At 45.0% G+C, this 15,732-nt stretch overlaps 1 protein-coding gene across 4 annotated transcripts in view; it reads right to left on the bottom strand.

Moving 5' to 3' along the window:
* Window positions 1–15,732, bottom strand: part of KANSL1 (KAT8 regulatory NSL complex subunit 1) — a 119,063-nt gene that overhangs the window by 79,569 nt on the left and 23,762 nt on the right. The window lies entirely within an intron of this gene.

The following is a 15,732-nucleotide window of genomic DNA, read 5'->3' as shown; positions in this document are numbered from 1 at the left end:
ACTCTCAAATGAAAAAAAAAAAAAAAATTCAACATAAGTAAACACTAGGGAAGAAAATTTAAAAAAAAAAAAAAAGCCTAAACTTCAGAACATTGCAGAGAACACCAATGTCCTCTCCAGTCAGGATTCTCATCCTACCCTTAATCGGCACAGATGTTGGACGGGTTTAACCCCCGACACTCACACGCATCCCAATCCACAGACACGAAGCCGTAAACGCCACAACATAAAAGCCCGCGTTCGTAGCGCTGCCGCCTGCTCTCCTGAGCTGCGGACACTCCTAGACTTCACAAAGGACAATTATTTTCTTTGGAATTACAAAACCGCAGTGAGTGATTTCCCAGAGTACAATGCATGAATGCACGGCGAGAGCAGAGCAGTCTGTCTGTGAATTAAATCTCTGCTCAGACAAGGCCAAATCAGCAGCTTTTAGCCACAGGAGGTCACCTCCTTATTGCCACTCCATGCAAGAAAGCCTAGTCTCCAGCCGAAAGGTGGCGCGCTCAGATGAAGTTACAGTCTGAAACAAACCATTATCTGTGCAAATATAGTAATATTTACCAACCACGGTGAACACAATGACAACAGTCCAGAACAATATATACTGGATTTCCATGAGTGGAAAATGCAGCATGTAGCAGCTTCCTACATCACACACACCCCTGCCCCTACATACACATACAACCCTACATACACACATGCCTATTATACACTCCCTTCCCCAACACACGCAGGCTTACATACGGCATTGTGTGCATGGATTCACGTTGTAGTGGTAAATCGAAGGAGGAATGTGCACATGAGGCAGCCTTTACATGATGTACCCTTTGACTACAACTCACCCACTGATGTGAAGCCTTGTACACAATGCAGGATGTAGAAGTTACAGTCATGTGAAAAAGTTTGGGCACCCCTATTAATCTTAAGCTTAATGTTTTATAAAAATTGTTTTTTTTGCAACAGCTATTTCAGTTTCATATATCTAATAACTGTTGGACACAGTAATGTTTCTGCCTTGAAATGAGGTTTATTGTACTAACAGAAAGTGTGCAATCTGCATTCAAACAAAATTTGACAGGTGCATAAGTATGGGCACCCTTATCATTTTCTTGTTTTAAATACTCCTACCTACTTTTTACTGACTTACTAAAGCACTTTTTTTGATTTTGTAACCTCATTGAGCTTTGAACTTCATAGCTAGGTGTATGCAATCATGAGAAAAGCTACGGTACTTAAAGTGGCCACTTGCAAGTTGTTCTGCTGTTTGAATCTCGTCTGAAGAGTGGCATCATGGGCTCCTCAAAACAACTGTCAAATGATCTGAAAACAAAGATTATTCAACATAATTGTTCAGGGGAAGGATACAAAAAGCTGTCACTGTGAGGAACATAGTAAGGAAATGGAAGAGCACAGGTACAGTTCTTGTTAAGGCCAGAAGTGGCAGGCCAAGAAAAACATCAGAAAGGCAGAGAAGAAGAATGGTGAAATCAGTCAAGGACAATCCTCAGACCATCTCCAGAGAGCTGCAGCATCAACTTGCTGCAGATGGTGTCACTGTGCATCGGTCACCTATACAACGCACTGTGTTTTTTTGCCGCCATGCATAACGCCTTTTTGTATTACCAAACAACTCAATCTTGGTTTCATGAGTCCACAGGACCTTCTTCCAAAAAGAAATTGGCTTCCCCAAATGTGCTTTTGCATACCTCAGCCGTCTGTTTGTGGCGTGCTTGCAGAAACGGCTTTTTTCGCATCACTCTCCCATACAGCTTATCCTTGTGCAAAGTATGTTGTATAGTTGACCGATGCACAGTGACACCATCTGCAGCAAGTTGATGCTGCAGCTCTCTGGAGGTGGTCTGAGGATGGTCCTTGACTGATATCACCATTCTTCTTCTCTGCCTTTCTGATGTTTTTCTTGGCCTGTCACTTCTGGCCTTAACAAGAACTGTACCTGTGTTCTTCCATTTCCTTACTATGTTCCTCACAGTGGAAATTGACAGGTTAAATCTCTGAGACAGCTTTTTGTATCCTTCCCCTGAACAACTATGTTGAATAATCTTTGTTTTCAGATCATTTGACAGTTGTTTTGAGGAGCCCATGATGCCACTCTTCAGAGGAGATTCAACCAGGAGAACAACTTGCAAGTGGCCACTTTAAGTAGCTTTTCTCATGATTGCATACACCTGGCTATGAAGTTCAAAGCTCAATGAGGTTACAAAACCAAAAAAAGTGCTTTAGTAAGTCAGTAAAAAGTAGGTAGGAGTATTTAAAACAAGAAAATGATAAGGGTGCCCATACTTATGCACCTGTCAAATTTTGTTTGAATGCAGATTGCACATTTTCTGTTAGTACAATAAACCTCATTTCAAGGCAGAAACATTACTGTGTTCAACAGTTATTAGATATATGAAACTGAAATAGCTGTTGCAAAAAAAAACAATTTTTATAAAACATTAAGCTTAAGATTAATAGGGGTGCCCAAACTTTTTCATATGACTGTAAATGGATAGTGATCAAGTGTGATCTAGTGGGGTACAAAGCAAGGCCTGAAGAGTTCCTATTGTGTCAGTTGTAAGGATGAATTCTAGGAACACTTTCCATGGCCACTTTCCCAGCTTCAGGCCAGCTTCAGACATCCATGTACTTGGACCGAGAAGCAAAGACTGGCTGATGGTCTCCTGACCAGACTATGCTGTGATGGACCTGTGACACGCGGATGTGTGAACGCAGCACTACGGATGGTCTCTGCTATTCTTCCCACAGCCATTGTGGACAGCTCCCTGCTACCACCAGGCCGTACACAGGATATGGGAATAGCTTGTGTTTCATTAGGGCAAAAGCTTTGAAGGTGTTGAGTGAAATCTAAAGGATGAAGGCAGTGAAGATCAGCACTCAGCACCCAACAATATCTCATGGGCTTTATACCACCAGCACCAAGTCTTCCTTCTTCTAGCACCCCAAGCAAACAACCTAAAGTTGCATCATACTGGGAAAGGACTTGTTTAACCCATTTTGTTATTTATTTTCTTAGAACTTGAAGGTAGGATGCAGCAATGATTTACCACAATAAGTCTCACAACATCTTGGTGAGTACTTGGGATCATCTGCAGCAATTCTCCATAAAAGCCAAGTACATAATTCTCCAAGGTTGGACAGATCTTAGGAGTTAGGTCATCAATGCGCCCAGTAATATGCTCCAGGGTGTTAGGCTATGTGCACACTTTGCGGATTCTACTGCGGATTTTTCCGCAGCGGAATTCCAAAATCCGCAGTGAAAACCCGTCGCGGTTTTTACTGCGGATTTATCGCGGTTTTTACTGCGGATTCTTATGCGCTTTTTCATCTGCATTTTCCTATTGGAGCAGGTAAAAATCCGCAGAAAAGAAGTGACATACTGCGGAATGTAATCCGCTGCGTTTCCGCGCGGCTTTTTCCACAGCATGTGCACAGCGTTTTTTGTTTCCCATAGGTTTACATTGTACTGTAAACTCATGGGAAACTGCTGCAGATCCGCAGCGGTCAAATCCGCTGTGGATCCGCAGCAAAATCCGCAAAGTGTGCACATAGCCTTAGGCTTCTTTCACACCAGTTGTTTGGTGTCAGTCTGCTCCGACACAGTGACGGATCGACGGATCCGTCACAATTGTTGAGAAAACGGTTCTAACGGATCCGTTTTTTTTACGGATCCGTTACTTGGGGCTTGTCTGAGAAAAGAATCTACTTTTTAGAGCATGCGCAATTGAAAAAGCGGATTGGGCTGACGGATCCGCCAAATGACGGTCGCGACGGATCCGTCGCCCATAGGCGCCCATTCTATGGAATGGCGGACGTGAAGGATCCGTCGCGAACCGCCATTTCGGCGCATACAAAAAACGTTATAATGTCCGTCTATGTCTAGATGACGTCCGCCAAATTTCGACGGATCCGTCACATGGCGGATGGAACGGACGACCATCCGCCACAATCCGTCGCTAATGCATGTCTATGGGAAAATAGCGGATCCGCAAAAAAAAAATGGCGGATCCGCTATTTGATGAAAACGGCGGATTCAAACTGATGCCAAAAGACTAAAGTGTGAAAGAGGCCTGCGGGTTGGATGCTGTGTACTAGTGCAGCGCCCATATGTTACACCATAGTGGATTTCAAGAAATCCCATGCCCACTATGTGTCCATAGACGCAAGCAGCTCACCCGCGCTCTCCAGACCACAGCATACCAATTTCTTTTGTGGAGACATGAGTCTTTGCAAGAGAAATTTCACCCATGGAATAGATTTGAAGAGATGAATCCACACGGTTCAGTGATCACATGCGGATTCACCTGCGTTCAACAGACAGCACTTTGGACACAGCGGACATGCACTGCCACTTCCGGATCGTGTCAACCCAGCCTAACAACATTTATTTTCAGGTTACTAAAGAAAGTCCCATTGTCTGCCAGGGTGGTCTATACAGCACCTGCAGTAACTGGTCTCCTCCTGTCCTACCATGTTGCAGGGCCACTAACCCTACAAACACAAAAATGTCCACATCATACCATGAAACAAATGAAGAAAGCAAACCACATATGGCAGTGCAAGCATACCTGATACGTTAGACCCCAGGTAGGGAACCTCAGGCCCGCGGGCTGTTTACAGCCCTCGATTACCTTTTCTCCGGCACCCCGGCAGTATCCCAGGGACCACAGTGCCTGGGTCAGCAGCTAAATATTGCGAGACTAGCCCATAAATTTCGTCTTGCTCTGTCAGCACGTGTACACAGTGATCACAATACTGAAAGCTGAGGCACATGCGACGAATGATTACGTCCTTCCTGACACCAGAGCCAATGTCAGGAAATACTTTGGGGGTGGAGTTAGCCTGCAATTTGTACAACCCCCGAAGGATGGTATAAATATCAAAATGGCCCTTGGTACAAAAAACTCCCCATCACAGAAATTGAAGAGTGGTCCTGTGCATGCAACATTATTTCTGCCACTACATGAATTTTAAATTTCATTTTTTACTAACTTTTCTGTCTGATTTTCATTTGTCCCTAAAGTAGTAGTGGAGACTGGCTGCTAGGATGTCTCCAGTACACAGAGACTTAATGGATTCTTGCTCCCCTGTCTGTATGTAGCACATGTTGAGAAGCAGCAGGGCTCTCCAAAGACGACATACGGCAGTAATGAGCCATGTAGCTGTGAATGCAGCTCTGGGGTGAGGTAAACACTTGATACTTTCTAGTAACACAGCCCGCTGTGATAAATCACTTTGCTCCTCCCACTTCCTTCCCTTTGCAAAAGCTTTAACAGGCAGCTGTAATCTGGCCCTTCAGTGAGGGGGCAGGGTCTTGATCTGTTTTCGAAGGATAAGCTCGGGAGGCAGAGAAGAGTGAGAAGTTGCTGAAGATGAAGATCTGTCTAATTACCATATTTTTTGGATTATAAGACGCACTCCAAATTTTGAGGAGAAAAATAGGAATTTTTTTTTTTTAAATAAAATGGTGGCGCTTCTTATAATCCATGCATTTTATTGCTTACCAGGGGTGGTGGCTGCGGTGAAGCAGGGTCCCAGGGTCCCTGCTGGAGGAGGCAGGAGTGGGGTGATACTGGAGACTGCAGGCTGGAATGAGGGGGTGTTCCGATGTGTGGCGTGCCGCTAAGGGGGTCTCCGGTGACATTTTGTGAAAGGCCAGAGGCCCCGCAGTTCCATGGTTTCCTATGCGGCGGACTCTGAAAATGACCGCCGGGGGGGCGGCGCATGCGCAGATGGATATCTCAGTGAGATCAGCGCGGAGATCTAATCTCCCGAGATCTTGGTTTATCTCCATCTGCGCATGCGTGCCGCCCCGGCGGCCATTTTCCTGGAGTCCACCTGACCGCATAAGGAAACCATGGACCTGCGGGGCTTCTGGCCTGTCACAAAATGTTGGCAGAGCCCCCGCAGCACCGGAGACACCCGCAGCAGCACCGCCGGGCACCCCCTCATCCCAGCCTGTGGCTTGCAGCAACGATACCGGTAAGGTATATCCACATTATGAGATGCCCTCCCCAATTTTCCCCCAAATTTGACGGGGGGTGCGGGAGTACTTCTTATAATCCGAAAAATACAGTATATAGTTTACAAGGTTTCCTATATGTGCCTGTTCTACTGATTTATGGAAATTTCAGTAAGCAGCCAGTGACCATTCAATTCATTTTTTTTGCTGAGCACTGCATCCCCAGGCAGAATTATGATGTCACATGAGGCGAAAGTCACAATATAGCGGTACGAGACTAACAATAGGGTTCTGTACAGTCAAGAAAGGAAAGTTGCAATATTCCCCACAAAATATGGTGGTAGAAGTTATAGGAAATTACTAAGAAGAATATAACAAACACATTAGAAACAGATTATCCCTTGCCAACCTTGTCCTCAAACCCCAGCTGATATCATCCAAGGTTGTGGGAATGTCTTGAAAGATGGGAGGGTGGATAGTGAGGAAGAGGAAAGCGAGAGAGAAGTAGGTCGTTGACAGACTGCAAATGGATGGAAAGCAGATGGATAGGAGGCAGACATAAAATAACCCTTAATGCATCCATACAATCTAGGACTGCAGCATCCGACACTGCCACGATTAAGCCAAAACCATCTCTGGCGGCCATTTATCATCAGGTGAAACAGTAAAAGCACACCAAATATATTGCTGTATGGCCGAGACCCACCATACTCACCCACTAAAGATTTTACGACGCTCATCAAGAGAATTGCTTTCCATTTAAAAAATTTACACTGCAAGATTATCGTGAACGGGTCTTACTAGGAACGAACACTCAAATCTACCATAATCAGGTTGCCGATCAGATGTCAAAAGCGCAAAATGCCTGCTCGTCAGATGAAATGATCTTTTTTGCTGCATAAAAGATCATTCTCGGCAGTGCCTGTGAACAGGTGAGGGCAATGGCAACCTATGCACACTGAACAACACTATTAAATGACTGCCGATTAGTAAGTATTTACTCATCGTCAGTCACTTATCGTCACAAAATACGGTGGTATACAGGAAAAGCATTAACAGTTTTTCAGGGCCTGCCTAAGTAACCCATCCACTTCCCGTAAAGATTTGCCAGAGCCCATACATGGCAACAGAGACTGGTCAAATGCAACAGAGGGGGGAAGTGGGCACAATACTGGTGGAGCCAATGCAAGGTAGTACTTGGCATGTCCAAAAAGTGCTCATGTTAGTTCCCACACAGTCTAACTCTCCCGGTAAGTTACTGATCTGCGCCACGGGAGTACAGGTATAGGACAAGGACAACAACTTAATATACGCTAGGCTTGATGCCAACTGTATCTGTAGCACCACATAGCACTCCACTGCCATAATACGGAAGAGCAGTCCCACCACTATGACACCCACCAGCTGGTGAGGGTTACATACAGCTCTACCTGCAGGCTCTGGGGCCATTTTAAGGCTTACCATTTACCATCATAGTCGATGTGTAGAGAACTGGAGATCTTGTGGTCCATGAAAGAAAGCAACACTTGGTGCTTTGCCCAGTGAGCATCAGGGCTCTGACTTCTAGGGCGATACGTCTCTTCAAGATGCCCCACAGACCTCAAGATGCAAACGAAATGCCGCAGGCTACATAACAGAAGTATAATTGTCACCTTAAGGTACCTTCACACTAATCGACTTTACAACGATAACGATAGCGATCCGTGACGTTGCAGCATCCTGGATAGCGATATCGTTGTGTTTGACACGCAGCAGCGATCAGGATCCTGCTGTGATATCGCTGGTCGTTGCTGAAAGTTCAGAACTTTATTTGGTCGTCAGATCGGCGTGTATCGTCGTGTTTGACAGCAAAAGCAACAATGCCAGCGATGTTTTACAATGGTAACCAGGGTAAATATCGGGTTACTAAGCGCAGGGCCGCGCTTAGTAACCCGATATTTACCCTGGTTACCATTGTAAAAGTAAAAAAAAAACACTACATACTCACCCTCTGATGTCTGTCACGTCCCCCGGCGTCCGCGCTGCTGCTCAGAGCTTCCTGCACTGAGTGTCAGTGCCGGCCGGAAAGCAAAGCACAGCGGTGACGTCACCGCTCTGCTGTTAGGGCCGGCGCTCACACAGTGCAGGGAAGCGGACGCCGGGGGACGCGAATGTAAGTATGTAGTGTTTGTTTTTTTACATTTAACACTGGTAACCAGGGTAAACATCGGGTTACTAAAAGCGGCCCTGCGCTTAGCAACCCGATGTTTACCCTGGTTACCCGGGGACTTCGGCATCGTTGGTCGCTGGAGAGCGGTCTGTGTGACAGCTCTCCAGCGACCAAACAGCAACGCTGCAGCGATCGGCATCGTTGTCGATATCGCTGCAGCGTCGCTTAGTGTGAAGGTACCTGTAGACAAAGAAGCAGGATAGATCTCTCCTAATATTGATTGCACAAAGTTAAAGCAGACAAAAGTGATTGGGCTAAGCGCACCCATGGCTTTACATAGTCTAGGCCACCTGCATGGGGGCCCTCGTCTGGCAAGACAGCAATGGTAGAGTTAACACCCCCAGAGCCAGGAATTCTAGGAATGCCAAAGTATCCAGGGATATTACTGGCTGGAAGAGACACAGGTTACCATGGTAGTAATACCCGCCTCTCAGGGACGCAGCAGGCACGGGTAGCAACACTAAGAATGGAAACAGAGCTGGTCAAAATGCTACCACCCAGACTGGCAGCAGTATGAAAGGTGCAGCTCTATGTAATAAAGATGGACACATCTACTGATATTTGGGATGGCAAGGGCAAAGAGTATCGAAAGCGAGCACACAGGAAAATCAATTTCACTAATGCAGTAGAGCTAGCAACTGAGGCACAAACCCCAGCGATATTCAGAAGACAAGCCCACGACACTGGCGGGCATCCTCCATTTGTAATGGATACGATCCGCAGCCTCACAATCTGAGCATTAGTGACCATGGGGTAGAGCCGTCAGCCAGGGCCGGCCACGCAGACATACTCAGTATTGAAGAAAAGAACAGAGCGCAGTCAGTCCCCACCTAGCAGAATACAAAGAGCCTCACACGGCCTTGTGCCATACACCAGGGCCCGGCACATTCAGCTGGCAACAGCTGTGGCTAACACTGCATTGAAGAAATACTTATGTATGCGGCCTACACTCCCGGGGAGAACACACAGAAGGGGATCCAGCCATGAAATATACATTAACTAGAGGAGACCTAAAGTAGGACTCCTTATCGCATAAACGTCAAACTCTGGCACGCAGGCCCAATATATTTGACAGATGACACCGGCACCAGTATTGCACTTTCAATTGTATCAGCATCATGGAAGCCAATACAGTTAAAAGTAATGATGGAAGAGGGAAGCCATCCACTCCCTCCTCCATCATTCTCCCTCTGCATCTGACATCTCAGTGCATGACATCACTATTTCTTGCCTGCTGTACTGAGCAGTGAAGAGCTTCCAAGCACTCTCTACCAAAGCCTGTGTGGAGGGCTATGTGGGGCCCACTAGCCTGTGTGGAGGGCTATGTGGGGGCCCACTAGCCTATGTGGAGGCCTACAGTGGGGGAAAAAAGCATTTAGTCAGCCATCAATTGTGCAAGATCTCTCTTGATATTGATAATTGACCTCATAGGTAGACCACAACCATGAGAGTCAAAATGAGAAAACAAATCCAGAAAATCTGTCTGATTTGACAATATTTATTTAGCAAATTATGGTGGAAAATAAGTATTTGGCCACCTAAAAAACACGCAATATTTCTGGCACTCACAGACCTGTAATTTCTTCTTTAAGAGTCTCCTCTGTCCTCCACTCATTACCTGTAGTAATGGCACCTGTGTGAACTTGTTATCAGTATAAGACGCCTGTCTACAACCCCAAATCGTCACACTCCAAACTCCACTATGGTGAAGACCAAAGAGCTGTCGAAGGACACCAGAAACAAAATTGTAGCTCTGCACCAGGCTGAGAAGGCAGAATCTGCAGTAGGCAAGCAGCTTGGTGTGATGAAATCAACTGTGGGAGCAATAATAAGAAAATGGAAGACATACAAGACCACTGATAATCTCCCTCGATCTAGGGCTCCATGCAATATCTCACCCCGTGGGGTCAAAATTATCACAAGAACGTTAAACAAAAATTCCAGAACCACATGGGGGACCTAGAGAATGACCTGCATAGAGCTGGAATCATGTAACAAAGGCTACCATCAGTATCACAATACGCCACCAGGGACTCAGATCCTGCAGTGCCAGACGTATCCCCCTGCTTAAGCCAGTACATGTGCGGGCCCGTTTGAAGTTTGCTAGAGAGCATTTGGATTATCCAGAAGAGTATTGGGAGAATGTCATATGGTCTGATGAAACCAAAGTAGAACTATTTAGTAGATACAAAAAAACTTGTCATATTTGGAGGAGACAGAATGCTGAGTTGCATCCAAAGAACACCATACCTACTGTGAAGCATGGGGGTAGCAACATCATGCTTTGGGACTGTTTCTCTGCAAAAGGGACTAGGACGACTGATCCGTGCACATGAAAGAATGAATGGGGCCATGTATCGTGAGATTTTGAGTGCAAACCTCCTTCCATCAGCAAGGGCATTGAAGATGAAACGTGGATGAGTCTTTCAGCATGATAATGATCCCAAGCACACAGCCAGGGCAATGAAGGAGTGGGTTCGCAAGAAGCATATGAAGGTCTTGGAGTGGCCTAGCCAGTCTCCAGATCTCAACCCCATAGAAAACCTTTGGAGGGAGTTGAAAGTCCGTGTTGCCCAGCGACAAGCCCAAAACATCACTGTTCTAGAGGAGATCTGCATGGAGAAATGGCCAACATACCACCCAACAGTGTGTGCCAGCAATGTGAAGACTTACAGAAGACGTTTGACCTCTGTCATTGCCAACAAAGGATATATAACAAAATATTGAGATGAACTTTTGTTAATGACGAAATACTTATTTTCCACCATAATTTGCAAAATAAATCTTGCCAAATCAGACAAGGTGACTTTCTGGATTTGTTTTCTCATTTTGACTCTCAGTTGTGGTCTACCTATGGTGTAAATTACAGGTCTCTCATCTTTTTAAGTAAGAGAACTTGCACAATTGGTGGCTGACTAAATACTTAAATTCCCCACTGTATGTGGAGATCACAGCTGAGGCATCAGTGTGTTGGCATCACCATACTTTGCCAGCGTGATGGGGTGTACAGTAGGGTTATCATTCCATGCGTGTGGAGCTTACCGTGGAAGAATTCACTGTTTGGGGGGGGGGGGGGGTATCATACTGTGCCTGGGGGGGGAACTTTTGTTAGCATCATACTTTATGATGAAAGTGCAATCTAGGTACTTCAATATAAGGAAAATTACTTTGTAATAACTGCAAAGTCGTGAGATATGCTCTTTTGTGACAACAACGAATATTAAAGGGGTTTTTTTGTTTTTTTTTACGGGAGGGGTGGTATTTGAATATCTGCTGTGGGGCTCCATGATTTCTAAATACACCCCTGCCCAGGAGGACATATCCGATGTTCCGGTTATCTGATCTGACTTTTAAGATCTATTAATAAAAATGTACTTTGTTCAAGGGACAACTCCTTTAAGTTTGTTTCCATATGAAAAGGTTCATCACTATATAGAATAAGGATACATTTAAATTGTAGGCATTTTTAATAAATAAGTATCAAGGACGGCCCGCGACTATCCCAAGTTTTTCATTTTGGCCCTCTATGTATTTGAGTTTAACATCCCAGTGTATAGACTACGGAACCCCATCAAAAACAGATTTCCGCCACAACCTACAAAGACCATATATTCTACAGGACAGAGACAGGCACTAGCAGCTTTGGGACTTAGCAAAGAGTTGGCCATATGCCTTAAAAGTGCATGAAATTTAAAAAGGCAAGTCCTGTCCGGATTCGGCAGATATCAGTAGAACTAACGTCACCAGCCCGGATCACCACCTCGTGTGGACTCGAGTGCAGCAGGACTTGCTCTTTAAGGTATCCTGTCAATTTATATGTACACTCTAAAATATAGATCATGAGACTACACAACGTGATGTAGGATGACGCCATCATCCTCTTCCAATCATAACATCCACTCCTCGTCCAGGGACTCTGCAGGACCCTGCATTACTAATGCCATGGCGTACGGCGAGAGGAGGCAGTTCAATGTCAGACTGCAGGCTAATTAAAGTCAGCCATTGCCTGAGGACAGGCAGTCTTTGCTTCCCGGCATTCAAGCATTTTGTGGTGGGACATGACCAACCGCAGGAAGTTGCAGACAACACCTCTTTTTTCAAATCAAATCATCATTACACCCATGCTGCCTGAAAAATGCATCAGAGCGTGGCTGCACGATTCCACCAAGGTGTACTCGGACATGTTGCAGTGTTCCATAGACAGCAGTTTGAGAAGGCGGTCAGGGTCTATAAGAAGAGGCTCAAAGTGGTATTCCAATCACCCAATATGTAGTCAATGAAATAATAATATTAGCAAATACCTCCAATTAGAAATGTAGGGTAGTTTTTCTATTTTGTGATGTCTCTTTTCTCATGTGCAGGCATTGGAAGACCTTAGGTATCCATGGTTACGACCACTGATATAGTGACAGTAAGCTACTTGCTAGTGGTCGTAACCATGGATCCCTAAGATCCTGCAATGCCTACACATGAGGAAACATGGCGAATCAGAAAAACTATACTACATTTCTAAGTGGAGGCATTTGGTAATATTATTATTACTACTACTACACCTACTACATACTGGGACAGCATCTTAGAGATGGGAATACCCCTTAAGTTGTCAGATGAAGTCTCTGGCTGCCTTATCGCCACCCCACACCAGTTGATTGACCAATCACTCCTAATTTACACACATAAGAAATGAGTCAGTCAATCAACTGGATTGGGAAGAGGGGGGCATCATAGGACAAGTTTCATCAGTTTTTTAGAAGTATGTTTTCTCTGAATCATCTCAGCATTTCCAAGGAAAACCAGGGTTTGATTCAGTTGTTTGGGCAGCAGAAATCTTAACAGGTTCCCTTTAAGGCCACAATACACATTACGTACTCGAAAAATAACTGTTGATGGCAGCACAACTCACCGTGTAATAAGATTATACATATGAGAGTTCTTCCCCATCCATTGAGCATCAGCCTGCGTAATGGGGCCACTACACGTGTGCTGATCAACTTGTTAAAGCCCCGATACACAATAAGCAGCTGCCGGCTGAATGATGGCTCAGCCGATGAGCGCTCATTACAGCCAGTTATCTCCCATTTGCTCTAGGAGAGAGCTGAAGGCAGAGGAGCATCTCTGGGAAGAGTAAAATTATCGGTTAAGATTCAGCAGACCAGTTCCTACTCTCTTCCAACATCATCTGTTGTGGTAGAGTTTGGAGGCCCCAATATACATTAGATGCAGGACAATCCCGCAGACTCAGGAGGCTTTAGTGTAATGTGTATGGGGGCCTTATTATGGAGGCTAATTACAAAGGGCGCAGGAAAGGCAACGTTTCCCCCATTTCTACACTATAAGATAGCAGACAGAATATCTCATCAGTCCATGTCTGCATCGCCTTCTCGATAAGAGTGGACTTTAGTGGTCCCGGTGGACTTTTGAGGGTAGTCCTCTATTCTACCACCATGAAGTGATGTTCTCATTGGGATGGAGGGAAGGTCCGGACTCCATTATCAGACTCTGTAATAACGGAAGTGGTCACCCAGTATAAGACGAGCTCCACAGCCTGAACTTTACCCCGAGGACATTACACATTTGGGTAACCTTTAACGTCCAAAACCAGCACTACACAACAAATTCAGCAGCATTTATGGATGAAACCACTCAGCACGTCCTACTACAGAAAAGCATGTCATATTAGCTCTACAAGGCTATGATCACCTTCAAAAAGATTTTTTTTCTTCTTTTATTGTTCAGTTGCTTCCTCAATACAAAGTTAAGCAACTTTCTAAATATTTTTTCATTAACAAGTTTTCTATAGTTTTAGTGCTGCAATGTTTAAATCCTTCTCTAGAGATCTGCAAAAAAATTTTTTTTTTTACAAATCTGTCAGCCCTCTGCTTTCCGCTCCCATCGCTCAGTGTTATGATAGCAGCAAGGAGGGACTTGTACACAGATCAGCAGTGGAGAGGTGAGAAAGCATGCAGTGTCTCAATGAATGCAGAGAAACAGCCCTATAGAAGAGGAATAAGTGAAGTCAGCAGAACCCAGGAAACACAGAGCTCACATACAGTGTTTATTACTGGGAGGCACTCAAGCACAATAATAATCAAAAAGTAAACAAAAGTAGAAACTTGGAACAGGTTTCAAGCTGCACATCAGGCGGTGTTAATATGAATGAAAGCCTGAAGAAATATCGGCCCCCCATGTCAAAAGCCTCTAAATACAATGGCCAGCTACACCAAGTTCAGGATATTCCAGAGCAAATTAAGGTATAATTGCACTTTCCAACAACATGTGACATGTCTCAGATCAGTGGGTGCCGGAGTGCCAAAATCACCAATAATCACAAAGCCAGTGACTGACGAGAGCGCTGCAGACAGCTGAGAGCTTCCGCCCCTTAGCTTTAGTATTTGGAGGGAGTCTTAGCATCCGGACTCTACACCAATCAGAATGTCGGACAAGTTTCTAAGGCACTTCAGAAGTTTTGTGTAAGTGCAATTACATTCTAAAAGGTCCCCCCCATCTTATTTAGCCCATAAACCCATGAATAGGTAATGCAATCTTGTAGATGGCTGGGGGTCCGACCTCTGAGACCATTGTGACAAAGGTGGATCTTAAACGCTTGATTGGAGCAGGGGGTTCAAGTCATCGTCTATGGGACTGCTGGAGACAAGAGATCCCAGTCCTCGAGACTGGCTGAACACCCAGCCATCATCAATTTATCACCAACCCAGAAGACAAACAAGTTGGGCACTATGAATTTGTATAGACTGGAAGTTACGAGTCTTAAAGTTGTGGTCCACTACTAGGACAACCCATTCTTGACCTAAAATGTTTGGCCTCAAAAAATAAAAAAAACTTATACTCTCCTCCTGTGCAGACGCCGTTCCAGCACTCGCATTCCTGGGTCTCCAGTGTGGTTCTTGTGATGCGTGAGCCTGGGGCCCAAACAGCTCTAGAGTCACTGTCTTCAGACGTTTTGAACATAAAGATGAAGTCCGGGATGCAGCTGATCTCAGACTTTTCATGTTCCATTTGTCCGATGGTGGGGCCAGTGATGCCAGCATTGATTGGGCACCAGGCTCACGTGTCAAACTCACGAGAGGCCCGGGATCACGAGTGCAGATACCGCAGAACAGCAGCGGCGGCGTGGAGAAGCTTTTTTATTTTAATCAAGGCCAAGTGTGGGGAAAGAGAAGGGGTTGTCCTAGTAGCAGACAACTTCCTTAATAAAGACCGGATGCTCCCATACACATTAAACACTAGGTGTCCATGATAAAATGGCGACTTGGAGGGAGGGGGAATCCCATTTAGCAGATTGTCGCCAGATTTCACACTACAAGCTTCATACAATATTTTTTCTTAGACCTGTTGAAGCTGGTATACTTCCATCAAAATGGTTGTATAATCCATGTATAAAAAGATATGATTTTAGGAGTACGGCTAGGGCTTGACTCAAAATCTTCATGTTACGAGCAGGAAACCTTACAAGAATTAGAGAGCCTTTCTGACGCAGACAATCTAAGTGCATCAGGTCTAAGATGTATACAATAATGTATGA

Source organism: Ranitomeya variabilis, chromosome 4 (genome assembly GCF_051348905.1).
Source record: "Ranitomeya variabilis isolate aRanVar5 chromosome 4, aRanVar5.hap1, whole genome shotgun sequence".
In the NCBI taxonomy this organism is placed as follows: domain Eukaryota; kingdom Metazoa; phylum Chordata; class Amphibia; order Anura; family Dendrobatidae; genus Ranitomeya; species Ranitomeya variabilis.
The sequence above is the reverse complement of the archived record's forward strand: the minus strand, read 5'-3'. Positions and strand labels throughout refer to the sequence as shown.